Source organism: Globicephala melas, chromosome 12 (assembly GCF_963455315.2).
Source record: "Globicephala melas chromosome 12, mGloMel1.2, whole genome shotgun sequence".
Taxonomy (NCBI): domain Eukaryota; kingdom Metazoa; phylum Chordata; class Mammalia; order Artiodactyla; family Delphinidae; genus Globicephala; species Globicephala melas.
This window is the reverse complement of record NC_083325.1, coordinates 54,535,155-54,556,528: the sequence shown is the minus strand read 5'-3', so window position 1 is coordinate 54,556,528 and position 21,374 is coordinate 54,535,155. Positions and strand designations below refer to the sequence as shown.

At 37.7% G+C, this 21,374-nt stretch overlaps 1 protein-coding gene across 1 annotated transcript in view; it reads left to right on the top strand.

The window, feature by feature from the left end:
• The first annotated feature begins 17,259 nt into the window (after positions 1-17,259).
• Positions 17,260-21,374, top strand: part of SLC3A1 (solute carrier family 3 member 1) — a 37,313-nt gene continuing 33,198 nt past the window's right edge. The window contains exon 1 of the mRNA XM_060309392.1: positions 17,260-17,841. The gene's annotated coding sequence lies outside the window, so the exon portion shown is untranslated. The remainder of the gene's footprint in view (positions 17,842-21,374) is intronic.

The window sequence follows — 21,374 nt, the reverse complement described above, 5'->3', positions numbered from 1 at the left end:
AGTAAGTCAGAAAGAGAGAAACAAATACTGTATGCTGACAGATATATATGGAATCTAAAAAAATGTTTAAAAGGTTCTTAGAATATATTTTTAATTCATACCTTCTTAGTAGACAGCTGACTTAATCACTTACAAAAACCATTTCAATTTCTATCATTTCCACCAGATGGCAGTCTTGGGCACATCCACTTGTAAACCTGTTGAGAACTTTGGTGACAAGAAAGGCAGTGGCTGGCAGACCTTACAAGGCCTTAAAATTACAGGAACAAAAAGGTTTTTTGTAAACATGAAAGACAAACGAACCCAACATTATGTAATTATAGTATTTATACTGCTGTTAACCTTTAATCTTACAGCCCATTCATTAATGGAGGCAGAGAAGAACATCGCTGCACCCTTCAAAATCATATCTTGCTCTGTCCACGTGTTAATTACCTGTGGCTTCTTGGCAGTACTTTTGCTTTTATTCCAGGGACTTTCATGGTTAAGGGCAGGCTTTAATAAAAGTCATTATTGTTTCCCTTCTAAAAGCACCATTTAAATCAGAAGTTACTGGATTTCTAAATGTTTATGTAAGAGCATCTTGTGACTGATTTTATGGCGCCCAGATCTCATCTGAAATATGAGGTACAGTGTTTATAGTTAATGTAAAGGGAAATAGGTTTGTAAGTGGCTTATTCTACATGAATACAAATCTTAATAACCCCCCTAAATTAGACACTTTTTAGCTTAACTTTGATGACTTCAAAGACCTGCCTTTAGGAATATAGAAGGTAGTGAATTTCTTGATCAGGCAAGGAATTGGCTCAAGTATTTTCTCATAGATGCTTTTTCCAGTGGCCAAAAGAGAGTCCTTTTGGGCAACAATACATCATCTAGGTAAGCTCCCCTTTTGTACCTTTTATTACAATTCCATTTGCTAATTTACTTATTTTATATTTCTTATTGTGTTATGAATGAACTGTTTTTCTTCCAATATATTTTTAATTCATACCTTCTTGGTATAATCAGGGAGTAGTAATTGACTGACTGAACAGTAACTATATACATTCCCTTTCTGAGAGATTTTATTTCCACTCTGAGATTGAAAGGTACGAAAAAGTATAAGAACAAAAAGAACAGGTTCGGTCCTTATGCAGAATGATATGCCAAGGTTAATTCTTGCTTTTCCAAAGAAAATTGATGTAAATATTCTAGGAGGTAATATAGAAAAAATGTTGACAGACAGTAAATAATTTCTTTTAGGGTAAATCATGAAAAAGTTTCCTTTTTAAATCCCTGATGATTCTAGGATATAGTTATGTGGAACAGCAAATTTCTTTCATGTATTACATGGATTTATTCATGTTTTGTGTGATCTCTGAGAATGAATGTTGAAATGGTCTTAAGGGAATCTCAGCTATGCAGTAATTATGCCTAGAGCTTTTGTGTAGTGTACCAAGACATACCTTTAACGAAGACAAGTTGAAATCAGTTAGAATTAGGTTCATGCCACATATTTTCAAATAGTTATGGGTAATCTAAATTATATAGATAAAGCCATAAGTTAAATACAGCTGGAAGATTGGCTATGTAAAATTATCTTTGAAAAGGAAGCAGTTCCCTTCTAAGAACCCATGTTTGTATATATTTATATAATATTTTTTAGGGCTCTTGGCTTTTTCAGGGTGGGACACACATGAATCTGGCAGTTAAGACAGTGTTCCCTATTATAGTATAACAGCGTATACAGTACGCTAGTCAAATGTCTTTCACAATCAAAAGTTTACACGTCAATGCTGGCTGCTTTAACACTTGGGAAAATTTCACTATCAGAAAGCAACACACTCACAAATGTTTGTCAATTTGAGAGAGAAATTGTGGCCCATAAAACAAACTCTGAATGTTTTGTAGTTTTACATCCTCAAAAGTTTTAACATAGTAGTTCTGAAGAATTGTCATTTGTGTATTCTTCAAAGAGAGTAATTTTATAACTGGACAGATCTTTAAATACATATTTATGAAATCTCAAAGTTGGAAAATCCCTGAATACCAAATGGGCCGCTGATCCAATTCTCCGGGGACCAGAATCTACCTCCATTTTGGGGGCAACTCTGCCTGTCCTGGTTGGTTCTGTTTCTTCCTATCATTTGTCTTATGAACCCCTTGGGGCCAAGCATTTAACCATGGCTGTTATGATGACTCCCAGTATCTTCTCTTTTCTGTCACCAGTTACTTCACTGATACATTGCGGCTTCAATTGCCTTTACCATTCAAACCCCAATTCTGCAAAGGCTCTAGTTTTCTGTATCTTAAAGTATACAACCCAGAACTGAACATTTATAGGTAGTAGAACTGTTATCTTTTGTTCTAGTTAATGCTCTTCTGTTCTTCTATTTAACATTCAAATACTGAACTAGCTTTTCTGACACCCACATGAAATTGTTTCAGTCTCTGAGGTTAATTATTTTTACTGATGTTAATAGTCTTTCCCCATCCTACACTTGTGCAGTTGGTGTTTTGTTTAACCTGCTTTGCAGGACCTTCATTTATTCTAAGTTTTCTTGTGTTAGATTTATTAACCTTTTGAAATATTTTTGAATTCATCTAAGATATATATGCTATCTTATTCTTTTTGGTCACTCCAAAGTTTGATAGGTAAACACTCAATATTGAATGAAACAAATCTGAGGACAGTGGCCTGAGAAACTTCTCTTTGATGTGATACAAATTGCCCAGTCTATTAATCAGCACCCATTAGGTAAGAATTTCAGCAATTTACTGATTCATCTATCAGCCCGTTTCTCTCCAAGTTTGTCTATAAGAATATCATGGGATCTTACATTCCTTGCTGAAGTCCTGCATTTCCCAAATGTTAGTCAAGTAACTGCCCCCAAAAGTTCATGAAGTTAAGTCAAACCTGTTGGTACGTAGTGAACAATGTTCTCTTCCAAAAGGCTTAAAAAACATTATCGTTATAAATAAGGATCTATTCTAGGGCCTTTCCTGGCCCTAGAAGTTGTCCCCATTTTTCACCTCTTCCAAAACTTGGAACGGCATTTACCCTTTCTGATATTGTGGCCAACACCCACTCCACACTTCTGTATAACTACAGTGGGCCACCCAGAAATATTCCCAGATTTTCAGTATCGTTTCCTTGTTTTCCATTAGCATAAAATAGGAAATCGAGTTCTTATTGGCCCTGTCACTTGTGTGTAATTCAACTTATTTGGAATTTTCATTTTGACCCTATTCCTGTAGGCCCATGCAAATTTAGGTGTTTATTTTTACTTGCGGTGTTTCTTGTATCATTTATGAGTTTTTGAGATTCTGAACTTGTTACATTTCTTCCTGTGTAAACTTGTGGTTCTTGTTTTTGTTTTGTTGTTTTACTTCTTTTAGGTACATCTCTCTTTTAATTCTTATGTATATGATTCTTCAATTTAAAAAGTATTTAAAAAAATAACCCTGATGCACTTAAAAAAAAAAAAATCAAATCTACAAACTTGGCGTACAGCCTGAGGCCAAGTGTAGCATGTGGACTGGACAGAAAAGAACAGTGCCACGTCCAGAAGATGCTATTCACATCACAGACATTGGGTGCTCTTCTATACAACTTCCTAGCAAGTGGCAGGAAGGTGTTCTTACGAATAAAATTAATATAGTTATATTACAACAAATATCTGTCAGGTGGGAAGTAAGGTGACTTGAGAAAGGAGTCCTTTTTAGAGAGTTTTTTTTTTTTTTAATTTATCAAGGATGCCACATGGGCCAGCAGCAGCACTGGAGCCTGGTATTTATTCTAGGAAAGGAGATGATGTAGCTTCTCTCTTTACATTCTTCCCTACCTATATTATATCCTCTTTCCATTAAAAAAAATGGGAAAAGGTAGCACTGTAGGAGTGTGGCAGAGGAACTGAGGAGCATATAGGTGATTGTAAAGGACCAACTTTGGCTTTCTAGCCTTGAGTTCAGACTTCTTGGAAGAGCCTCTCTGTGATACACTCTGGCCACCTTTTTTTTCACTTGTTTTTCTTGACTTTTTTGATTACTAGGGCTCCAAATATAGCAAGTAAGAAAGAAGGTATTAGAATGGAAGAAAATGCCCCAGTTGTAGACAGCTTTATAAATTTCTGCAGGTATATGAATTATATATAATGTATATATAGGTAGTATATTTCTTGGCACACAGTTCTGTGTACATGCTATACTTCAATAAAAACTTATTTTAAAAAAAGAAACTTGGCTGGTGCAGTAAACTTCCTATATATTTATTTTTATTTATGTGAAGGTTTTGTTTGTTAATGGAAGACATGAAAATATTGAGTAGATGTGATGGGTATGCTTTAGATAGTATGAACTGAAATATAGATTATGTGTTTTGTGAAAAACTCAGGGAAGTGGGAGGTAGAGGGCAGCCTTCAAAAAATAGGCAGCATTTTAATCAGGGTAAGCTAAACTGATATAACAAACAGAACCAAACCTGTAATGGTTCAAAAAATAGGTTATTTCATGCTCATGTATAGACCAAGTTGAGTGTTCCAGGTAAGTGGCTTCTTTCTTCCATGTAGTGATTCAAGTCTAAGACTTTTTCCATCTTGTGGCTATATCATCACCCAGGGCCTTGCTATCTGTATCCAACCAGCAGAAGAGGAAAGTGAGCAAGGAAAAGGTACACCTGCTTCTTACAAGTCTCATTAAACTTAAGGGGCATTGAAATCATACAAGACATATATTTTCTGACCACAATGGAATTAACCTAGACATCAATAAAAGAAAAATAAGAACAACACACTTAAATAATCAATATGCCTAAGAATAAATTGTAAGGGAAATTAGAAAATATCTTGGCTAGAATGAAAATGAAAATCACAACATATCAAAATTTGTGGGCTACAGCTATGACAGTATTTAGAGGGAAATTGAAACACGTATTAGAAAGAATGTAGGGTCTCTAGCTAATTAAATTTTACTTTCCAAATTAAGTAACTACAAGTGCAAGAAAAGAAGAAAGAAGAATAAGAACAGAAATCAGTGAAATAGGAAACAAAAAAGAAAAATCAGAAGCTGGCTCTTTGAAAATATCGATGAAATTGATAAACTTCTAACCAGACTGATCCGGAAAAAAAACAAAAACAGAAATTATCAATATCAGAAATGAAAGGGGAAATCAACTATATACTCCAATAAAGATTTTTTAAAAAGGAAACGAAAGGGGAGATACCAGCATGGGTCCTACAGACATTAACAGAAAAAGGGAATATTATGAAATATTTTATGCCCATGAAATTGATACCATAGAGGAAACATTTGAAAGTTAATCAGTGTAATTCCACCCTGGGAGTGAAAAAAGAAAAACCATATCTCATTACATTCAGAAAAAGCATTTGACAAAATTCAAGACCCATTCCTGGTAGAAATTCTCAGCAACCTACAAATAAAAGGGAACTTGCTCAGCCTGATAGAGGGTAACTATGTAATACCTAAACCTAATACCATAGTTAACGGTAAAAGACTAAATACTTTCCCTCTAATACACCAAACAAGGCAAGAACGTCTGATCTCACCACTTGTATTCAATACTGACTGGAGGTTTTAGCCAGTGCAACAAGACTAAAAAAAAAAAAACAAGACAAAACAAACAAAACATACAAATTGGAAAGAAAGATACATAAAACTATTTGCAGATGACATGATTGTGTAAGTAGAAAATGATAAGCTATAAGTAAGATACTACAACTCAAGCTTAGCAAGGTCACAGGATACAATGTCAATGTTCCAAAATATATTTCTATATATACTAGGAACAAACAATTGAAATGAAAAAATAATGCCATAGCATCAAAAACCATGAAATACTTGGAGATAAATTCCATGAAGTATGTGCAAGACCTGAACACAGAAAACTACAAACCATTTTTTTTTTTTTTTTTTTTTGCGGTACGCGGGCCTCTCACTGTTGTGGCCTCTCCCGTTGTGGAGCACAGGCTCCGGACGCGCAGGCTCAGCGGCCAAGGCTCACGGGCCCAGCCGCTCCGCAGCACGTGGGATCCTCCCGGACCGGGGCACGAACCCGCATCCCCTGCATCGGCAGGCGGACTCTCAGCCACTGCGCCACCAGGGAAGCCCTACAAACCATTTTGAGAGAAGACCTAAATAAACGGAGAGATACCACATTATTGGATGAAAGTTTTAATATGGTTAAGATGTCAAAGCCAAATTGATTTATAGATTAAATGAAACCCTAATCAAAATGCTTAGCCATTTTTTTGGTAGAATTTAACAAGCTGATTCTAAAATTTATATCTAAATGCAATTGGATCTCAAATAGTCAAAACAACTTTAATAAAGGATTAAATTGGAGGATTTATAATGCCTGATTGCAAGAATTACTCTAAAGCTACAGTAATTAAGATAATGTGCTTTTGGAATCTGTGTGTGTGTGTGTGTATATATATATATATATATATATACACACACACACATACATATGTGTGTGTGTATATATATATAATCTGTGGAACACAATAGACAGTCTAAAACTAGACACTGTAACTATGTAACACCTATATGGTCACTTGATTTTTCACAAAGCTGACAGTAATTTGGAGACAGGAAAGTCTCTTCCACAAATAGTTCTGGAATAAACACATACCTATATATTTTTTAAAATCAACTTTTATCCCCTTATGTCACACAAAAATTAACTTGAATCACAGACTTAACTGTGAGAACTAAAACTTCTAGATGAAAACATTGGAGGAACTTGGGTTAGGCAAAGCTCAGATAAGAATAACTTCTGCTCTTCCACAGAGAGACACTGTTAAGAAAATGGAAAGGCAAGCCTAAGGCAAAACATCTCTGATTAAGGAGTGGTGTTTATAATAGATATATTTTTTAAATAGTAAATATTGAAAAATTGAGGATTTTACCAAGGAAAAAATACAAATAGCACATAAGCACCAATGCTCCAAGTTACTAGTCATTAAGGAAGTGCAAATTGTAATACTGCTACAACTCACTAGAATGACTATAGTTAGAAAGACTGGCATTGCCAAAAGTCAGCGAGAATGTGGAGTAAGTGGAACGCTCACATATTGCTCATGGGTAGGTAAAAGTCCAACCGTTTCAGAAGACAGTTTGGCAATTTCTTATAAACTTAAATATTATACTAACCTTATGACCCAGCAATTCCACTCCTCAGTATATACCCAAGAGAAATGAAAACATGTCCACACAAAAATCTACATGAATGTTCATAAAAGCTTTATTATGGTCCCAAACTGGAAACACCTCAAAAGTTCATCATTGGTGAAAGGATTAAACCGCATCCATACAATGAATGCTAATTAGCAATGAAAGGAACAAACTAGTAATTCATGCAACAACATGGGTGAATCTCAGAAGCATTATGTTAAGTGAAAGAAGACAGACACAAAAAAACATCATACTGTATGATTTCATTTATCTACAATTTGAGAAAAGGCAAAATTTAGTGACAGCAGATGAGTTGTTGCCAGGGGCTGGTGAGAGGGATATGAGGGAACTTTTGGGGGCTATGGAACTGTTCTATACCATGATTGTGGTGGTGGTTACATAACTAGACATTTGTCAAAACTCATCCAATCATACACCTAAGAGTGGTTAAGTATGTATTTTATATGTCATGAATCTGACTAAAAGAACAAAATAATAAAAAGAATTAAGAATGTGTTAATGTAAATTTGGGTTTATGGGTGTTTGCTATAATATTCTTTCAGATTTGTTTTATATTTAATAATCTTCATTTTAACATATTTCCAAAGATATGAACTTGAGATAAAATTCACAAGAGAAGAATAGTCCAAATTTTATACTGAGTTACTTTTCACATGTGCTCCTCTATGTGACCTGCTTAGGGTAAGTAACACCAGGGATTTACTATTTATGTATTTATTTAGTAGTTATCTGTATATATAAATGTATTTTTTATTTGATTAATTACTTAATGGTTTTCTTGAGCAGCTGCTGGGCTGATGGGGTTGGATGATCTATTTAAATGGACTGAATTATATGATGTTGATGGATATAAATTGATCAAGTCCACTTTATTATATAATCCCATCTGCTACCCTCTCCCAACAATCAGGAAGTCTTACTAATAAAACATAAAGTTAAAATTTTGTAAGAGTTATTAAAATTTTTATTGAAATTCAGCTATAGAAGATGCCCATAGTTGATTTCCTCAAGAGCCACAGTTTTGTAACCTTTTAGAACTCTCTCTTTTGCATGGCATCCTCACTAATGCAGCATTCCCCAAACCAAAAATAATTTCATTTACTACATATAAGGAGTAGAATGCCTCCATTTTAATTTTGACTTTCATTTTGGTGTTTCCTCAAGCTTAGGAAAGTAGAATTCTACTCTTTTAAGCAAGACTATTGCCTTTCTGGTACAAAGGTATATAGGCTTAGGGTTGCATCCTTAGAGGCTTTTGGAGTGATAACTCTTTCTTTTTAAATTTATTTTATTTTTGGCTGCGTTGGGTCTTTGCTGCTGCGCGCAGGCTTTCTCTAGTTGTGGCGAGCGGGGGCTACTCCTTGTTGCGGTGCGCAGGCTTCTCATTGCGGTGGCTTCTCTTGTTGTGGAGCACGGGCTCTAGGAGTGCGGGCTTCAGTAGTTGTGGCACACATGCTCAATAGTTGTGGCGCGGTCTCTAGAGCTCAGTAGTTGTGGCGCACGGGCTTAGTTGCTCCGTGGCATGTGGGATCTTCCCAGAGCAGGGCTCGAACCTGTGTCCCCTGCATTGGCAGACGGATACTTAACCACTGTGCCACCAGGGAAGCCCAGAGTGATAACTTTTTAAAAATAATAATCCCTTAACATATTTAGTTATTGCTCTTTATTCTGTAGTTCTAGGTTGACAAACTTTGTCTGTAAAGGGCCAGAGAGTAAATATTTTAGGCTTTGAGGACCAAATGGTCTCTGTCTCTCAACTCTTCTATTGACAAGGAGCCACAGATATAAACAAGCGCAAGTGGATGTATTCAAATAAAACTTCATTTACAGAAACGTGTATTGGGCTGGATTTGACTTGGGACAAAACTTTGCTGACCCTGGTTGGAAATTATAAACACCCCCCAAAGCAAATCCATTACTTGTTGTGACAAAGGGTTCGTAGACTCATAGGTACTTCTGTGAAGAGAACTAATAATGGTAATGGTACTTCTATGAAGAGAACTAATAATGGTAATGATGGGGTTCAGGACATGTTACCCCAAAATATGGCACCTTGGCATATTGAACATTTTAAGCTGAAGGAATTTGAGAAATGGCACATGCAGTAAGGATGTTCTGACCTTCCCTGAAGCAGGTCATAAAACCCTCTTGTGAGAGATTTATGCCCTCCCCATACCAGGAGGAAAGGAGCATCTTTATCTCTGAAGACAAAGGGACACAGAGGACTCTGAATAAATATTAGCCTTGCTAAGTTTCTCCAGTTTCCTACACTTACCTCATACCTTTTGTCCTATTATATCTTTCCATTCTTCAGCAAACTTAGCATAAAAACCCATTTCTTCAGGTTCTCATTCCCTTATGAAGGCTCTCATGATAATACTTACATTATATGAATTTGTATGCTTTTTTCTTGTTAATATGCCTTTTGTTACAGGGGTCTCAGTCGAGAACTTAAAAGGGTAGAGGAGAAAGATATTATTCCTCCCCTACAATAATAAAGTGTTCATTAGGAAGGCTCCATATCAAAATCAGGGTATGCATATTCTGTGACTCTGTGTGATGAACTGTGTACAAAACATCTCTCATTCCTGGAAAATATGAAGATATTTGTCCAAGATAGCTAACAAAATATTTCATGTATTCGATTATGACTTTGCTTGGTAAAGTTTGCCTTAGTTACAAGTGTAAATTTCAGAGAGTAGGTTTTACTTCTATTTTGTTTCCCCTTCTATAAGACTATACTTTTTTATATTTAGCAAGTAACCAAAGATGACTACTACTCTTGTTAAAATAGTCCAACAAATCAAATTCACTTCTGTTGAAGATTTAGTTCCACAATTTTTCATTCTTGGTTATAAGGAGTAGATAAGGACATGACTAACATCAGTGACTAGAACCTATACAACTTGTGGTGCTCCCTACATTGAGATCATTTCCCCCGATTTAAAGCTGAGTTACTAATTAAGGACTAACAAATGATCAATTATGATTCAAGTAAAAGTACTATCATTAAGTAGAACTTGGAAGAACTAAGAGTCCTTGTCCTCATGGTCGTATTCAAATTAAACAAATATATTTTTAAAGTGGAAATAGAGGAAATAGAAGCAAGAAGTATATGATGGTAGATATGAGCTGCCGCTTCTTGCCAGTTTTTACTATGAAAGAGAACTAATATTTATTAGTTTTAGTACTAATATTTTAGAACTAATATTTATTAAAACTAGTATTTCTTATTTAGTGAGAGAACTTTCCAGTTGCCTCTTGGGATAACTGAGGATGGAGGAATTACCTTTAAGCAGATCATTCTTGTTTTGTGAAGAATAATTTGAGAGGTTCCCTTTAGTTCTGTAAATGTAGTGAGTAGACCCCATTGTCCTGATAGTTAATACTTGATAGTAATTGTTATTATTATAATGTTAACAGTAGCAACTTTTATCAGTGACATAGGCCTTGCTCTGCAAAGCTCTTTGCTGGGGAGGAACCTAACCAACCTTTACAGGAGGAACCTATTGCCACTGGTAGGTAATTTGTATATGCTATTTAATTAAATTTAAATCATTTAAATTTAATTAAAATTTAAAATTTATGTGTATTTTATTTAATCTTCATAACAACACTATGAAGTAAGTGTAGCCGATGAAAAAGCTGAGATCCATCTAAAGAGACTGAATGAATTACCCAAGACCACAAAGCTTAGAACTGGCTGATCTGGGATTCAAACACATGTCTATTTGGCCCCAGACTTTCCCATTTCACCATGCTAGTGAAGATAAGTTACCATGAAATTGTAACTCCACCCACAAGAAGAGAGGAGAGCACTTAGTGAATTTATTGATGAGTTCTAGTAGTTTTTTTGTGGCATCTTTAGGATTTTCTATGTCATGTGCGATGACGGTTTTACTTCTCCCCTTCCAATTTGGATTCCTTTTATTTCTTTTTCTTATCTGATTGCTATGGCTAGGACTGCCAATACTATGTTGAATAAAAAGTGGCAAGATGGGGCTTCCCTGGTGGCGCAGTGGTTGGAAGTCCGCCTGCTGATGCAGGGGACATGGGTTCATGCCCCGGTCTGGGAGGATCCCACATGCCGCGGAGCGGCTGGGCCCGTGAGCCATGGCTGCTGAGCCTGCGCGTCCGGAGCCTGTGCTCCGCAATTGGAGAGGCCACAACAGTGAGAGGCCCGCGTACTGCAAAAAAAAAAAAAAAAAAAAAAAGTGGCAAGAGTAGGCATCCTTGTCTTGTTCTTGATCTTAGAGCAAATGCTTTCAGCTTTTCACTGTTGAGTATGATGTTCACTATGGGCTTGTCATATATGGTCTTTATTATGTTGAAGTACATTTCCTCTATACCCACTTTGTTAAGAGTTTTTATCATAAATCGATATTGAGTTTTTACAAAACCTTTTTCTGTACCTACTGAGATGATCACATGATTTTTATTCTTCATTTTGTTAATGTGATGTATCGTTTGATTTGTGAATACTGAACCATCTTTGCATCCTTGGAATTAATCCCACTTGATCATGGTGTATGATCTTTTTAATACACTATTGAATTCATTTTGATGAGAATTTTTACATCTACGTTCATCAGTGATATTGGCCTGTAATTTGTGTTTGATATCTTTCCCTGGTTTTGGTATCAGGATGATGCTGGCCTCATAGAATGATTTCAGAAGCATTCCTTCCTCTGCTTTGGAATAGTTTGAGAAAAATAGGTGTTAACTCTTCTCTAAATGTTAGAATATTCCTCTGTTGCCTCATTTTGCCTGATTCACTGCTTTTGTTTCTACGTATTTGGTAGGTTGGTTGCATTTTCCAGTCTTGGAGAAGTGGTCTTATGTAGGAAACATCCTGTGGGGCTCAGCAGCACACTCCCTTGCGGTCACCAGAGCTATATGCTCTAGGAGTTCCCTCTATGTGAGCTGCTTGAGTCCTTCTGTTGTGTCAGAGGGTACTGTGGGTGTGCTGGTAGGTGTGGTTGGCCTCTGGTCCGGTTGGTGGTCAGGCCCTGCCTAGTGCAGAGGCTGCCAGGCTCTGGTGGGCAGGATTGGGTCCTGGCATGACTGGCTGCTTGGCCAAGGGAGTCCTGGTCTTGGTGCCAGCCCACTGGTGGAGCAGGGCCATGTCACAAGGCAGCTGGCTACAGAGCTCGTGGGAGGGACAGGGGTGCTTGGGCTAGTAGTGCTGGCTCACTGGTTGGCAAGCTGGATCCCAGGTTAGCTGGCTGTAGGGTCGGGGGTCCTGGAGCTAGTGTCAGCCTGCTGGTGGGTGAGGCTGGTTCCTGACAATGATGGCTGTGGGATCCATGGTGTCCTGGAGCTGGTATTGGCCTGCTGGGTAGGTGGGCCAGGTCTTGACATGGCTGGTTATGGGGCCACTGTGGCCCCAGGGTTCATGTAACCCCACTGGTGGGTGAGGCTGGTCCCAGGGCTAGTGCTGGCCCACTGGTGAGTGGGGACAGGTCCTGGGCCCTCTGGTGGGCAAGCCCAAGTCTCAGGGAGACTGCAGGTTCAGGTGGCTCTCAGCAGCCAACCTGCTGGTGGGTATGGCCGTGTCCCACCCAGCTAGATGCCTGGCCTGGGGTGTCCTAGTACTAGAGCCAAATGGCTGGCGGGCGAGACCAGGTCCCAGCGCTCATCAGCTAGAGGGAGGATTCCAAAATGACACTTGCCAGTACGGTGTCCTCATGTTGGGATGAGATCCCAGAAATGGCTGCCGCCAGCATCTATGTCCCCAGGGTGAGTCCCAGTTGTCTCCTGCCAGGAGACAGTTTCTCGGTACTTGGGACTGGGGCACGAACCCGTGTCCCCTGCATCGGCAGGCGGACTCAACCACTGCGCCACCAGGGAAGCCCTTTGTGGTTCTTTCATTTTTAGTTGTAGATCTTTTCTGCTATTCTTCGTGTGGTTCTCATCCGTAGTTGCTCTGCAAATAGTTGTGATTTTGGTGTGCCAAACTTACGTGGGAGGAGGTGAGCTCAGGGTCTTCCTACTCTACCATCTTGGCCTGAATCCTAGATTATTTGTTAATATCTTTATTGAGCAAAATAAAATGCTGGTACCATATTTTGATTTCCAATTTTTTTTTTTTTTTTTGGAATTTTCCTTGCCTATAAAATCCCAAAGTTTGGGCATCATTGTTCTAATTACACACAAACTAGCTGATGGAATATTTATTGTTTAGGACACAGATTATTTTTTTCAGGACTTCCCTGGTGGCACAGGGCTTAAGAATCTGCCTGCCAAGGCAGGGGACACGGGTTCAATCCCTGGTCTGGGAAGATCCCATATGCTGCGGAGCAACTAAGCCTGTGCGCTTCAACTACTGAGTCTGCTCTCTAGAGCCCACGAGCCACAACTACTGAGCCCGTGTGCCACAACTACTGAAGCCTGTGTGCCTAGAGCCCATGCCCTGCAACAAGAGAAGCCACTGCAATGAGAAGCCCATGCACCACAATGAAGAATAGCCCCTGCTCGCCGCAACTAGAGGAAGCCCGCCCACAGCAATGAAGACGCAATGCAGCCATAAATAAATAAACAAAACAAAACAAAAAAAACACTGTTACAACTCAACAGCAAATAATGATTTATTTGCTGATTTTTAAAATGAGCAAAGGACTTGAATAGACCTTTCTCCAAAGATGATATGCAAATGGCTAACAAGCACATAAAAGATGCTCAATATCACACATCATCAGGGAAATGCAAATCAAAACCACAGTGATGTACAGCTTCACACTCATGAGGATGGCTACTTTCAAAAACAAAACCAGGGCTTCCCTGGTGGCGCAGTGGTTAAGAATCTGCCTGCCAATTCAGGGGACACGGGTTCGAGCCCTCATCCGGGAAGATCCCACATGCTGTGGAGCAACTAAGCCCGTGTGCCACAACTACTGAGCCTGAGCTCTAGAGCCCACAAGCCACAACTACTGAAACCTACGCGCCTAGAGCCTGTGCTCCGCAACAAGAGAAGTCGCCACAATAAGAAGCCCTTGCACGCAACAAAGAGTAGCCCCCGCTCACCGCAACTAGAGAAAGCCCACGCGCAGCAACAAAGACCCAATGCAGCCAAAAATAAAAAAATAAAAATAAATTTATTTTTTAAAAAAGTATTGTGAAGGTACATGATAGATTAATTGCATTAAAAGCCCAATTAATGGCTTCCCTGTATGTCCTTTGCTCTGTAACTTCTCACATTGGCTCTGGCCTTGGTACATCAAGTACAGTCAAAAAGATGCTATGTGACTTCTGAGGCTAGGTCACAAAAAGGATGCAGTTTCTGCCTTGCTTTCTCTCTTCATCTGGGACACTCACATTTGGGACCATGCCAGAATGCTATGAGGAAGCCCAAAGTAGCCAATGTGGAGAGACAGCATGGAGAGACCCATGGGTAGAGAACTGAGACCCCCCTAGCTGACCCCCTAGCCAGCATCAACTTCACCAGAAAGATAATGGGTGGCAAAAAAGCACTGAAAAGATACTCAACATCATTATTCAAAAGGGATGTGCAGGGCTTCCCTGGTGGCGCAGTGGTTGAGAGTCTGCCTGCCGATGCCGGGGACACGGGTTCGTGCCCCGGTCCGGGAGGATCCCACGTGCCGCGGAGCGGCTGGGCCCGTGAGCCATGGCTGCTGAGCCTGCGCGTCCGGAGCCTGTGCTCCGCAACGGGAGAGGCCACAACAGTGAGAGGCCTGTGTACAGCAAAAAAAAAAAAAAAAAAAGGATGTGCAAATTAAAACAGCAATGAAATACCACTACTTACATACTAGAATCACAAAAATTAAACAGACTGAACATAGCAAGTGCTGGCAAGGATGTGAAAGAACTAGAACCTCAGACGCTGCTGAATGTAACGTAAGATGGTGCAAGCACTTTCTGAAATAGTTCGGCAGTTTCTTACACGGTTAAACATAGACAATGTACACCTTCCATATGATCCAGCCATCTGCTCCTAGGTGTTTACCCAAGAGAAAAGAAAACTATATCATTACAAAAATTTGTACCTGACTGTTCACAGCAGTTTTATTTATAACAGTACAAAACTGGAAAAAAAATACATGTTCAGTTATCAACAGTGGTGTATATTCATAGAGTTGAATACTACTCCATGATAGAAAGGAATTAACTAAACACTGGGATACCACTATAATCATATTGGAATGGCTTATATCCAAAACACCGACAACTCTAAACATTAGCAAGGACGTGGAGCAACAAGGAACTCTCATTCATTGCTGGTGGGAATGCAAAATGGTACAGCCTTCCAAAATAGAAGACAGTCTGGCAGTGTCTTGCAAAGCAAAATAGAGTCTTACCATAAAATCCAACCATCACACTCCTTGGTATTTACCAAAAGGAGTTGAATACTTATGTCCACACAAAAACCTGCACGTGATGGTTTACAGTAGCCTTAAAATTGCCAAAACTTGGAAGCAACTAAGATGTCTTTCAGTAGGTAAATGGATAAACTCTGGTACATCCAGACAATGGAATATTATTTGGCACTGAAAAGATCTATTAAGCCACAAAAAGACATAAGGGAAACTTAAATGCATACTACTAAATGAAAGAAGCCAGTCTGAAAAGGCTTATACTATATTATTCCAACTATATGACATTCTGGAAAAGGCAAAGCTATAGAGACAGTAAAAAGATCAGTGGTTGCCAGGGGTTCAGGGGGATGGAGGGATGAATATGTGAAGCACAGGGTATTTTCGAGAAAGCGAAACAATTCCATTATGACACTATAAAGGTGGATACATGACTGTGCATTTGTCAAAACGCTCAGAACTGTACAACGCGAAGAGTGAACCTTGATGCAAACCAGGGACTATAGTTAATAATGTATCAATATTGGTTCATCAATTGTACATCAAATGTACCATGCTAATGCAAGATGCTAATAATAAGAGAAACTGCAGACGTAGAAGAGAAGAGAGGGGTATATGGAAACTCTCTGTAGTTTCTGTTCAATTTTTCTGTAAAACCACAGCTTCCTCTAAAAAAAAAGTGTTAGTTAATAAAAATGAATGAAATATTGATACATACAAGTTGGATAAATGTCCAAATAATTATGCTGAGTAAAAGAAACCAGACAAAAGTTACATACTGTATGGATGATTCCGTTTATATAAAAATCCAGAAAATGCAAACTAATCTATAGTGATAGAAAGCAGATCAGAAAGCAGGGACAGGCATAGGCTGTGGCGGGTGAGGGTGAGGTGCAGGGAGGGGTAGGAGGGAGGGACTACGAAGGGGCAAGAGGACACTTTTGCAGGTGATGGACATGTTCATTATTTTGATTGTGGTGATGCTTTCATGGATATATACACATGTTAAAACATCAAATCGTATACTTCAGAGTGCAGTTTATTGTATGTCAATTATCCCTCAATCAGTCTGTTTTTTAAAGGTCAAAGCCAAAAAGTAACCCAACCATTTACTAATTTTCATGACACTACAGTTGTTCATAGGCCAGTTTGAACACTGGTCCTGGCTGGACTCACTCAAGCATCTGTGGTCAAATGGCTGGCTGCCTGGGGACTGGCTAATCTAGAGGACCCTCGATGGGAAGACTCCAGAGTCCTTCCCATTATCTCCCACATCCTGCAGCAGACCAGCCTGGACCTAATCTACCCGTGATGGCAGTGATCTAGAAGAGGAGCACTTTTTAAAGCCTCGTTTTGTGTCAAGTTTCTTTTTGTGTCATTGGCCAAAGCAAGCCATACGTCTAAGTCCAGACTCCGTGTGTCAAGGGACTAAGGAATGATGGGGCAAAAGACCATTAAGGGATACAGTGATGCCATTAATTAGCTACTAATACAATTAATCTATCATGTACCTTAATGTTTTAATTTGTATTCTTTAATTCCTTCAGAAAGGTACTTTTTTTCAGTTACTTTTATGTGATGTTAATTTCTTATATATAATTTGCAATCCTTTTTAATCTTATTGAATGTAATTTAGCTACTGATTTTAAAGGTTTGCATTCATTCTTTATATGTAGAAATAGTAAGGTTTTGTCCTGACATCTGTCACATTTTCAAGTTGTTAACATTTCTTTTGCTATTTGTTTTGTTATACTTTGTTATAAAAATGTTTTAAAATAGTTTAACTTCCAGCAAAAACATGTTTAGATATTTTCCTTTGATTTCAATGATTATATAAATTGAACTTCCTTCTCTAGCTGGGACAAATCTATTTTAGTGTTTCCTTCTACTTAAAACTGTTTTACAGCTGAGGTAACAGAGGCTCAGAGAAAATTTTGTCCAAGATCAAACAGAGAGCAAGTAGTGGAGGCAAGCTTGAATCTCACTTCTTCTGACTTAAAATTTCACTCATGAAACTGTGTCAAGGTAAGAACATTTGGCTAAGTGATAAAAATCTACATTTTTGTGCAGAATGTACTTTCCACTTTTCTTTTTCCCCCCTCCCCTCTCCACCTCTTCCTTCTAATCCTCCTGCTCCCCCTCCTCCCCCCTTTTTTCATCCCCCCCTTTTTCTTCAGCATAGGGTTAGGTCTATCTATCTTTAAGTAACTACTTTTATTCATTTAATAATCTACCAGGCACTGAACTGGATGCTGGGAACTTAAAGATGACTATGCAGCAGATCCTACCCTTAGATCACAGAGGCTATAAACAGGTAAATGCAATATGGCAAATCTTTCTATTTTAAATGTTTACTAATCTGACAGGTTATATACTGTAAGTTATTTTGGTGGGTTTGCTGCTGAGTGGAAGTCTTTATGAGTGAATGGCTTTAAAATTCATTTAATGAATCCTAGTACATATATATTTTAAAATACATATATATAATATAAAAATACATTTTTTAATTGATTACTGCTTTCTATATGTTTGTTTCTGTTTAATTGCAGGATGTTTCTGGGTCCTGTGATAGCCTCCATTGTTCTGTTATCTGTTTTCTAGATAGTTCATTCTTCTTTGCTTTATTATTGTGATTGTGTAACTCACCTGGGATTTGAATTTCCTGAGAGATTATCTTCATTATCTCTGATTCTTTGTTTTGATTATCAGAGTTAGCTCTTAAAGCTTCCTTAGTGTTCTTGTTCCTTATTCATGTTTAGAAGTTTTAACAGTCAGTGTGTTTGGCTTTCTACAATCAATATTTCCTTCTAAGTCACCTTGAAAGTAAGTAATACTGATACCTTGTATTTGTTGGGAATTCTTAACTTTGTGGCTATCTTTTCCGAATTGCCGCCAACTTCCTCTTCTCTCCAGTGTTTCCATACTTGTTCATTGAATCCATGTTTTCTTTCTGATTTTTGAAGTTTGCTTTTTTTTTCTCTCTTTAGTTTAAATCTTGAGTATGGGATATTTATGAATTTTGGATGGCTGATGTTAGGAGGAGTCACCTTAAACTGAACTCTAGCACCTGACTGGAAGTTCTAGGGAGACTCCAAACTCAGGGTTTCCTAACTTACATTTTTTCTAATGGACGAGTAATACATATTCATTACAGAAAAATCAGAAAAAGTTTAAAGAACAAAATGGGTATCACGCATAATCTTAGAACCCAGAGATAAACACTGTAAACACTTTTTCTAATAGGACTTTACAAATCTACATGAAAAAAATTTTTTTACATAATCAGGACAACTACTTTATAGCCTGCATTTTCCCCACTCAATGCAATAATGTGGGATTTCTTCCATGTCATTAAAAATCCTCGAAAATATGCTCAATGGCTAATATTCCATAACATGGATGCACAATAATTTACTTAGCTAGTCTTGAACATTTTGGTTGTTCCCAATATTTGTTGTAATAAATAACACTAATTAATAAGCCTATTATTCATAAACTTTTGTCCCTGTCCTGAATTATTTCCTTAAGATAGAGTTTTGGAAGTGGAATTGCTGAGTTGAAGGATATGAACATTTTCTCCCCTCTTTTTATTATGAAAGTCATATATGCTAAGGACAGATAACTCAGGGTAAGGTATAAGTCCAAGTATAGGTACAAGAAAAGCGTTAAGTCCAAGGATTCTCATCCTCATTCTCTTATTCTCAGCCTCCAGGCAACCACTAGCTGAAATTCAACATGCATGCACAAATGTGTGTGCTATTTCTTCCCACATGATTCTGATCATATTATACTTCCTCTCCTTATCCAATTGTCCAACATCACTTACTAAAAAATCTCTCTTTTCCTCACTGACTTCCTCACTTGTCATATTCTAAATTCCCTTCTGTATAGGGAGTAGGGGTCCATTTTTGATGACTCCAATCTGTTCAATTGATCTTTTGACTTATCCTTCTTCAGTAACAACTCTTCATTTTTCTGGAGTTTTTATTTTAAAATCCAGTAGAGCTAGCCCCATTTATTTATTTTTAGCCTCTGAAAATGTTAAATGCCAGATTACTTTCCAGAATTATTGTGTCAATTTACACTGGATCCTTATCAGTACTATAATCTTTTAGAAATTCTTTGCCAATGTGATTGAAAATGCTTATTTATTTCTCTAACGTTAGTGAGTTGATTTGTGTTAAATATGTTTACATTCTTTTTTCACGTTTCCTACTGACATTTTAAAATTGATATTACGAAATTTCATATATGTAAAAATATGTTGAACAATATATACGTATCTTTAATGTTAAAAACATAAGTTCTTCGGCGTATTTATTACCAATGCATTTCCCAATTTGTCATAAGCTCTTCAATTAGTATGCTTTGTGATATAAAAAATTCAAAAATTTTATTCAGTCAATTCAATCTTCTTTTGTAATTGCTTTTATTGTTTAAATGATCCTCCCACCAGAGACCAGATGATTATTCCAGATTGTTTTTTAAAAGATTCTAGTTTGCATATTCTGGAAGTTCGAAGTATTATTGTTGTTATTGTATTTTATTTATAAATTTATTTATTTATTTTTGGTTATGTTGGGCCTTCACTGCTGTGCGTGGGCTTTCTCTGGTTGCGGTGAGCCGGGGTTGCTCTTCGTTGCGGTGCACGGGCTCCTCGTTGCGGTGTCTTCTCTTGTTGCAGAGCACGGGCTCTAGGGGGGTGGGCTTCAGTAGTTGTGGCACATGGGCTTAGTAGCTGTGGCTCGCGGGCTCTAGAGCGCAGGCTCAGTAGTTGTGGCTCACGGGCTTAGTTGCTCCACGGCATGAGGGATCTTCCTGGACCAGGGCTCGAACACATGTCCCCTGCATTGGCGGGTGGATTCTTAACCACTGCACCATCAGGGAAGCCCCTGTTATTGTTATTTTTAATAAAATGTGGAGAGATCAAAATGGGACATTTCTGTCATGAAATTGTATTGTTATGATGTAGAGTTTTCTTTGCATTTGTATGATTGAATACTTAGAACTTAAGTATTTATAATTAAAAGTTATTTTTATAATTTAAAATTATTGTAAAACTAGGGGTATTTTTGCATTTTGTTTTTTATCCCCAAATAGTAACTGCATTTCAGTTAGCGTCTGTTGTGAAAATTACCATTATGTGTTTGAGTGATGAAGCAATTTGAAGACATAAAAGTTAAATTCCTTTAATTAAAAAAAATATACAACATGCCTAATTAATAATGATGAGAGATGCCACTTATTGGATGCATTCAACGAGCTAGATATTGGGATTTACTCATTTTTAAAAATAACTTAGTGAAAATCAAATCGCTCATTCCTCTGTACCAATTACTGCTTCTAAGTAACTCTACAAAATAACAATAATATTAAGAATTCATATAACTTTCCTCATTTAAAAGAAAAAAATTCTTATTTGATCAAATGAGTCATAGAGCTGTTTATTATATGTGCCACTGATTAAACGGGAGCCATGAATCATTGCATTCTTTTAAGGTTTGATAATCTTCTAGGAAAGCACACCTAACTTTAATGCAGTTTCCTCAGGGTTGCAAATTTGTATTTTATACTTGTCAATGATTCAACAACTCTTAATGCTCGCATTAAGAACTGTTTACCTATAATAAAGCACTTGAACTTGCTAGACATGGAATTCCTCATTCTGCCTCTCCCACTTTGAAAAGTGCTTCCAAGAATGGACAGCCATTTCCTCTTCTGGAAATAGGAAAAACTGAAAAAACTGAAGGCACCTGGGGTCAAACTGAGCATACAAATAGGTATTTATCAGGTTGGCTTGAATTGAGATAAAATAAAATAGCTTTAGTAACAAAGGTTTTGTTGTTC